The sequence below is a fragment of the Dipodomys ordii genome, unplaced genomic scaffold (genome assembly GCF_000151885.1).
Source record: "Dipodomys ordii isolate 6190 unplaced genomic scaffold, Dord_2.0 Scaffold2, whole genome shotgun sequence".
NCBI lineage: Eukaryota > Metazoa > Chordata > Mammalia > Rodentia > Heteromyidae > Dipodomys > Dipodomys ordii.
Genome location: NW_012267218.1, coordinates 5,171,323 through 5,178,387, shown reverse-complemented (window position 1 = coordinate 5,178,387; position 7,065 = coordinate 5,171,323). Strand labels below are relative to the sequence as shown.

The 7,065-nt window shown below is 43.0% G+C and overlaps 1 pseudogene; it reads left to right on the top strand.

Annotated features, from left to right (window-relative positions):
* The first annotated feature begins 4,067 nt into the window (after positions 1-4,067).
* LOC105983320 lies at positions 4,068-4,568 on the top strand (annotated as a pseudogene).
* The last annotated feature ends 2,497 nt before the right edge of the window (positions 4,569-7,065 follow it).

The following is a 7,065-nucleotide window of genomic DNA, read 5'->3' as shown; positions in this document are numbered from 1 at the left end:
TTTCTTTTTTGTCAGTCATGTGCCTTGAACTCTGGGCCTGGTTGCTGTCCCTCAGCTCTTCAGCTCAAGGCTAGTGCTCTACCACTTGAGCCACAGTGCCACTTGTGGTTTTCTGGTGGTTTATTGGAGATAAGAGTCTCATCGACTTTCCTGCCCTGGCTGGCTTTGAACCATGATCCTCAGATCTCATCCCCCTAAGTAGCTAGGATTACAGGTGTGAGCCATGGGCACCCAGCCAGGTGCTGCACTGTTACAGCAGTTGTAAAGCAGCCCTTATTGCCTGGCTCCTGAGCCATCTGCCTGTCTTCCTTTGTGTAGCTCAGACCTCACATGGAACCCTGTTCAGCTCACCATCGGGTGTTGTTAGGAGCTTTCTGAGGATCTTCCGTCTTCTATGGATGGCTCTTCTGCCTAATGCTCAGACCCCCAGAAGTCTGGCCCCGAACTCACCTGTCAACCTGCGCAACCTTGAATTCCTTCTTCATTCTGACTCTCCTCCCACACATGGGACCAGGATTCAAAGATGCACCCAGTTCTCTTACCTGCTTCCTTTCTGACAGCCTGTCTCCTGGGTTATCCTTCTAGAACATTCTGGGGAATATAAAAGTGCTTCCCAAGATAGGGCAGGACTAGATGAATATGTATGAAATGTCCAAGAATGCTCAGTGGTATGGCCACAGTGCTGTGACTGAACTTTTACCCTTTTACTCAAAACCAAAGGGAAACTATTTCATATATTTTTTAGAAGGCCACAATTGCTGATATAATCTACCTGACACCACTCACTGGGTAGAAGAAACAGAACCAGGGCCAAAAACCAGGGCTGCCCATTTGCAAACCTGTGTTTTCTCAGTAGTGTGACAGGTTCCCAAGGAAAGGCAGCCCAGCTCCACACAGCCCTGTGGATGTTGTGGATGTGATTACAATGAGGCATGGAGTGAGGAGAGGCAAGGCAAGAAAGACTCTTTATAAGACACATACCCCTCCCTCTTACGACCACTCCACACACACTACCATCCCCAGAGAGCCAGCATGCATGAGCGATAACCTCAGCAGTGGGTGAGGCCCAGCCCTACTCCTGCATGTTTCCCCATTTCTGTTGGATTTCTTGTGTCAGGGCGCTCCCCAAGAGAGTGGTAGGTGGGGCTGAGAAAGTCAGGGTGTGGAGACAGCAGGACTGCTTGGGGGAGTCCTACCCACCACACACACCTGTAACCCTGCAGCCTTTTCCTGGTGACAGTCTCCTCAGACCTCCAATGAGCCCTGAGCCAGCATTAAACAAAGATTTGGAAATACGGGTCAACAAATGTAAGCACTGAGCTCCTCCATGGAGTTGTTTCTGAAGGCTCAGCCTATTAGCAAGTACCTGCACAGGTAACCAACTGTGGCCTGCCCAGAGACAGCTATTCAGCAAACTCCCCAGAACTCAGGTGAGGCTGAGTCTCCTTGCCCAACTGTGCTGACCTTGCAGTGGCCTGGCCTCCTCCTTGCTCTCATTCAGCTTAGTGTATCATCCTATCGCCCTCCCTCTTTCTCTTTCCTTTGTGTTTGTAAATATTGAAATTTTGGTATTGAGGCAGTTGCTGTGGTGACATTTTCAAAATAATTAGACCCCCATTTTGGATCCCAGTGCCTCCTATCTGCTCTGGGTGGATCTCATGTCCACTGCCCCTGCTAAATCCTTCTTCTCCTTGCGGATATCTTTGTGTAGCTTTATTGTGATTTGTGTCACATTCCTTCCCCCTTTCCCACCTATCCCTGTCATTGCACCTTCAGCCGTGGGCACAGTCATCTGCCTATTCTTGTGGCTCCAACGAAACCACCACATCATGGAAGGCAAAAGCTTGATATTTCTCAGATCTGGGCCCTCTGTGGTGAGCCTTCACATGCACCTTCTTTTTTTTTTCTTTTGGTAAGTCATGGAGCTTGAACTCTGAGTCCAGGCACTATCTCTCAGCTCTTCATCTCAAGGCTAGCACTCTACCACTTGAGCCATAGCTCCATTTCTGGTTTTCTGAAGTTTTATAAAAGTCTCATGGATTTTCCTGCCCTGGCTGGCTTTGAACTGTGATCCTCAGATCTCAGCCTCCTGAGTAGCTAGAATTACAAGCAGGAGCCACTGGTACCTGGCTATACACATGCACCTTCTAAGATGACCAGGTCGACAGCTTATTCATCTCAGAGGAAATCGAAGACCTTCAGTGCTGTGCTCCTGAGTCTGCACACACATGGGCACATCCTTTTCTCCTAAGTCCAAAGTCAGGGCAGCCCACAATCAATGAGGGATCTCTACAAGGCTGGTGCGGGCCCTGCATACAGACTGGTTAATCACAGCCAGCTCTGGGTCATCTTCACTCCTTTTCTATAGGTTCCACCCATCAGTGACCTCTACTGAAACAAGGTGACCTAGGAGAGGCTCTCCCACGGCCACCAGATAATGCTGACCCTAGAACCCCACTGTGGACACCCACTCCTGTCCCCCCATAGCCACCATTCTTCCTTCGGTTTCTGACATTTATCCCAAGATTTCTGAAACTGCCTCCTGATTCATCTCAGCCTCACCTTCCTGCCAATCCATCTCTACACAACAGCCAGAGTAATCTTTTAAAAACATAAGCCAGAGGATGTAACCTGCTCCCTTAAAACCTACAAACACCTTCCTTGTTGTCCCTGGATGGTGTCTAAACTCCTGCACAGAGCCTGGGAGGCCATGGTGATCACAACCCTGCCTTCCTTCCCTCTCAGTTCCATCTGTCCCAGCACGCATGCTCCAGCTACGCTGAACCTGCAATTAATACAACTTACTTGGCTCTCTGTGGCCTCCAGCCGGTTATGGAATTGGCTTTCTCTGCCTGGAATCATCTCCCCCCTCCTCACCGCCTGGCTGGGTGTGCCTGTCACCTCATTATCACGCACCAGTCAAACTTGCCAGGCAATGCAGTGACAAGAACACCTCCTCACTTCCCTATGGCCCCATGGAAGCCGGGAGTACCATGAAGTGGCCTCCCCAGGCCCACTGCAGCCCAGATGTTCCCAAGATCCTCAGCGGGATGCCTGCTGCACCTCATTATCACTGTCCCAGTAAATAACAGCAGCTCTGACACCAGTCTGCAAAACCAACACCTGCATATTTGATCTGTATAAACAGTGCATATAATGTGGCATTGCCTTTCAAACTTTCCTGCACTGCTCGGAAATTCAAATGAGAGCCCGTATTACCCTTGGACGAGGGAGACTAATGAGGGCATCATAAATATTTGATTAAAGCCAGGCCAAATTCTTGAGTTTTTGCCTTACAAAATTTCAGAAGTGACTGCTCAAAGATTTCTTGAATATCATCTGTTCTTCTGGGGGAATGCAAAAGGTGGTTTCCTTCTCAGATATTTTCCAGTACTTCTGATGCTGCATGGAGGGGTGGTGGCTGCTTTTGTTATTGACTGTGGACAGGCATTTGGATATTCATAGCTTTAAAATCCTCTCCCATGTTGGAAGATGAGCTGGGTTCACTGTTACTAGACAGTAAGACAGATATGTAGTTAATTAGGAAGCCTGGGTTTTGATTCAGCTTACCCACTCTGTCAACCTGGGAAGAAGTGTTGAGCATCTCTTGATTCCACATTTTCCTCTACAGATGATAAGGAAGCAAGAGTATGACTTTGGATTGCTAAAAATTGTTCCATTCCAGTATCATGGTAGATTGAGATTGCAAGTTAACAAGCAAACTAAACGGTTGCTCACCTCAGTGAAATTGAGTTTCTTCAAACTACTTCCTTGATCAGATTAGAAAATAGGAAAATCTAATTAGAACATCATCTGTGTCAAAATATTTGAATGGGTGATCTTCTAGCTAGGGCCTGTGCATGGCTCCCAGCACCTGGTGTTCTACGGGCTCTATTTGTAAGCTTTGTGGCTGCTGAGGCACGTGGTTGCCTCATAGAGAAACTGTCCTATCCAGAGCCTGTTAGCTACTGTTTGTGATTGGGCCATGGTCTGTCAGGTCTCCATCAGTGGGCAAGTATGATGTGGGTTGGGGGATGAGACCAAGTTACTGGGTAAAGTAATTTGCCAAAATGAGGAAAACAAAGGGAAAGAGGAGAGGTACTCGATACATGTTCTCTAGGACCTTCAGGAAACATGGAGTTGTTCCTTTGGATACATACATGAGAATCTACAAGAAGGGTAATACTGTAGACATCAAGGGAATAGGTACTGCTCAAAAAGGAATGCCCCACCAATGTTAGCATGGCAAAACTAGAAGAGTCTACAGTGTTACCCAGCATGCTCTTGGCATTGTTGTGAACTAGCAAGTTAAAGGCAAGATCCTTGCCAAGAGGATTAATGTGCGTATTGAACATATTAAACACTCTAAGAGCCAAGATAGCTTCCTGAAACGAGTAAAGGAAAATGACCAGAAAAAGAAGGAAGCCAGAGAGAAAGGAACCTGGGTTTAACTGAAGCACCAGCCTGCTCCACCCAGAGAAGCACATTTTGTGAGAACCAACTGAAAGGAGCCTGAGCTATTGGAACCTATTCCCTATGAATGCTGGACTCTAAAAATGAAAAAATAAGATTTGAATGGGTTTATACCTTTGATTCTATTGATCATACTTTTCATGGAAATTAAAGAATGCAAACTATAGCAAATACTTTTTGCAGACAGAGTACACAATTTAAAATTTTTTTTAAGTTCAGAAGCAATATAGTTATCCAACAATATGGTTAAACAAATTATGACATTTCCCCCAACAGTTTATTGTGTAGAAAAATGAATCACATGACAATGTCTTTAATAAGAAGGTTACAAGTGCAATATTGGGTTAAAGGAACCTAGTGTACATGGTTAGACAATAAAAGTCCATGTGAAATACAGAATAAAATTAGTTTGATTAAACTAAACAAGAAGTTAAAAGAAATTATTGAATGTTTACATAATCTCTGAATAGGGAAAAGATTACTAAAATTAAAAAGAGGGTATGCCTGTAATCCTAACTACTTGGGAGGCAAAGATGAGGAAGATCACAGTTTGAGGCCAGCCCAAGTAAAACATTAACAGGACTTTCATCCCAATCAACAAGTTAGTGTATGGTTCACATCTTTGATCCAACCTACACAGAAAGCCATAGATAGGAGGATTGGGGTTGCCCTAAACAAGAAATGTTAGATACTACCTGAAAAATAAATAACTAAAGCAGGAAAGGGCTCATGTAGCTCAAGTGCCAAAATAGTTGTCTAACAAGCATGATTCTTCTGGATGAAGAATATACACAAATACTTCAAACACAAAGGAGGAAACATTTATTTTAAACAATCAAACCCAGAGGTAAGTGAATAAATAATAGAAATTAACTCTGATATTTTTGCTTGTAAATTTTGTGGGCTTGTTCTTTTTTAAGGGCTTTTTCTTAAATACAATTGTCATATTGAGAGTTGAGGAAATGAGGGCAGGAAATTTTTTCTAAAGAATATATAGAAAAACATTATAAATTGCAATACTTGCATCTAAAGAGCCATAAAATATCCATACCTTTACCCAGTTATTGTATTTATAAAGGCATGCCTCAAAAGAAATAAACACATAGTTAGGTCAAACTTTATACCCTACAATTCAACACTGGGTAACAGAAAGTACAAAACATGAAGCATAATGAACAATGTAGGCAATGAGCTTCTAGTTTCTAATATTTCTGGGAAAAAATCCTAAATCAGAGGCTGAGAAAGAATCTTCTTGCCTATCATAAAACCTAGAAAGATGTTTGGAAGAGAAGTTGAGCTAGCATACACGTGGGTGTCAGGAGACTACATGTTCTGAAGAAACAAAGTACAAACAAATGAGGAGGTGATGGAAGAGAGTAGCAGACCAACATTCACACATCTTCCCCTACCCCCCCCCACACACACATACACCCTGCGCTGCTCGATACCAACTACTGTCCTGACTTTACCTTCACTCATCCTCAGTAGTACTTAGCTCACCAATTCAAATACGGGGCAAAGCCAAGATAGAGACCCCACTGGACTGCTCCAAAATCCTGGTCTGGAAGAGGTAGAAATGTGGAGAAGCAAAGATTGGCAACAAAGACACTAGGGAAAGCATTGATGGTCACCAAGACAAGCCTGTCTCCAACTTAGCCTCAGTAAAAAGAATATGGCTCCTGCAGAATCAAGTCTCAAAGCAGGAACATAAAGACCCAAATATGTGGGAAAGTCAGCAGAATACAAGTTTAGGAATTGGCAATGATTAAATTAAAGCAGAACCAAAACACAAAATTATCCCATAAGCAAAGATCATTTTTAAACAGACTTGGTTCAATAATGAAAGACAGGCTGGAGAAAACCAGGGAAAATAAAGTACGAAAGACAAAGAATATAAATGCATATAAGAGAAAATGATGACCATGAAAAAAATGACAAAGGAAACACAACCTATGCAAAATTGGTGGTTGAAATAAGTTTAAATAAACAAGAATATCAAATTTTTTCAAAGCATTTAAAAAGCATGTTTTTAAGAAAGACACAAACCTATGTCCTGATAGGGCCAATAGTTCCAATGGAAAATTAACACAGCCCCCTCAACAGAGAAGAAAAAAGAATCTCTTGCTAGGGGAGAAAAAGCAAACTCATCTACAAGAAGAGAAGCAACTTGCCTTTAAACTGCTCTGTGAGATATCCTCTGGTTAAAAGACAAAAAAAAGAAAAAACTCTTAGCCTGGCATCCCAGAGTCCTCAGGGAACACAACAGGCAGTAATTTTATACCCAGCCAAAATGTCCCTCTGTAAAAAGCAACAGTTATTTTTAAACACTGACAAATCAGGAAAGCATGTTTCCATTTTTAACATTATTTTAAAACTATTTTTTATTTTCCACACAGTTTTATCCATGCCCATCAATTTCAATTTGCCTTTCACAATCCAGTGGGGATGTAGACTCAAAGGATATATGTACTCTATATTTTATAGTGACTAGACCAAATGGAAAGACAAAGTAGCCTTTACAAACAATTGGAAGAAAATGGAATCATATACATACACACATACACTAACAGAGGCACACAGGCTAACAGACAT